Raw genomic sequence first — 1,005 nt, 5'->3', positions numbered from 1 at the left:
AGAGATTTATGGTGCTATCAGCCACTTGCCAGGATTGAACTGACGACGTTCTGCTTACAAAGCAGACGCTCTGCCACTAAGCTAAAGTGACACACAGAGTAAGTACATGAATCAATAATCTTCCTGTATCCTTTGCGGAGTGAGCAAACATGCTCGTGCTTCTCGTACCAGACCAGATATTTATGGTGTTATAAGCCACTTGCCAGGATCGAACTGACGACCTTCTGCTTACAAAGCAGACGCTATGCCACTAAGCTAAAGTGACACACCAAATAACTGCATAAATCAATAATCTTCCTGTATCCTTTGCGGAGTGAGCAAACCTGCTCCTGCTCCTCATACCCGACTAGAGCCTAATGCTGCTGTAAGCCACTTGCCAGGATTGAACTGACGACCTTCTGCTTACGAAGCAGACGCTCTACCACTAAGCTAAAGTGGCACACACACTAACTATATGAATCAATAATTTTCCTGTCCCCTTCACAGAATGGGCCATCCTGCTCCTGCTTCTCGTACCAGACCAGAAATTTATGGTGCTATAAGCCACTTGCCAGGATTGGACTGACGACCTTCTGCTCACAGAGCCGACGCTCTGCCACTAAGCTAAAGTGACGCAGAGAATAAGTACATAAATCAATAATCTTTCTGTATCCTTTGCGGAGTGAGCAGACCTGCTCCTGCTTCTCATACCCGACTAGAGCATAATGCAGCTGTAAGCCACTTAACAGGATTGAACTGACGACCTTCTGCTTACGAAGCAGACGCTCTACCACTAAGCTAAAGTGACATACAAACTAACCATATGAATCAATAATTGTCGTGTCCCCTTCACAGAATGGGCCATCTTGCTCCTGCTCTCGTACCAAAACAAAAATTTATGGGGTTATAAGCCACTTGCCAGGATTGAACTGACGACCTTCTGCTTACAAAGCAAAACCTCTGCCACTAAGCCAAAGTGACCCACCAAATAACTGCATAAATCAATAATCTTCCTGTATCCTTTGC

General features: G+C 45.2%; 6 non-coding genes across 6 annotated transcripts; all 6 read right to left on the bottom strand.

Annotated features, from left to right (window-relative positions):
- Positions 1-19: 19 nt before the first annotated feature.
- On the bottom strand, positions 20-91 carry Pmar_PMAR025994. The gene has a single exon. It is a non-coding gene; the product is annotated as a tRNA-Thr (tRNA).
- A 102-nt stretch (positions 92-193) lies between these two features.
- On the bottom strand, positions 194-265 carry Pmar_PMAR025993. The gene has a single exon. It is a non-coding gene; the product is annotated as a tRNA-Thr (tRNA).
- A 102-nt stretch (positions 266-367) lies between these two features.
- Pmar_PMAR025992 lies at positions 368-439 on the bottom strand. The gene has a single exon. It is a non-coding gene; the product is annotated as a tRNA-Thr (tRNA).
- Positions 440-541: 102 nt separating this feature from the next.
- Positions 542-613, bottom strand: Pmar_PMAR025991. The gene has a single exon. It is a non-coding gene; the product is annotated as a tRNA-Thr (tRNA).
- A 102-nt stretch (positions 614-715) lies between these two features.
- Positions 716-787, bottom strand: Pmar_PMAR025990. The gene has a single exon. It is a non-coding gene; the product is annotated as a tRNA-Thr (tRNA).
- Positions 788-888: 101 nt separating this feature from the next.
- Positions 889-960, bottom strand: Pmar_PMAR025989. Its single transcript has one exon. It is a non-coding gene; the product is annotated as a tRNA-Thr (tRNA).
- Between the last annotated feature and the right edge of the window lie 45 nt (positions 961-1,005).

This window comes from Perkinsus marinus (genome assembly GCF_000006405.1).
Source record: "Perkinsus marinus ATCC 50983 genomic scaffold scf_1104296964128, whole genome shotgun sequence".
Classification (NCBI taxonomy): Eukaryota; Perkinsozoa; order Perkinsida; family Perkinsidae; genus Perkinsus; species Perkinsus marinus.
The sequence above is the reverse complement of the archived record's forward strand: the minus strand, read 5'-3'. Positions and strand labels throughout refer to the sequence as shown.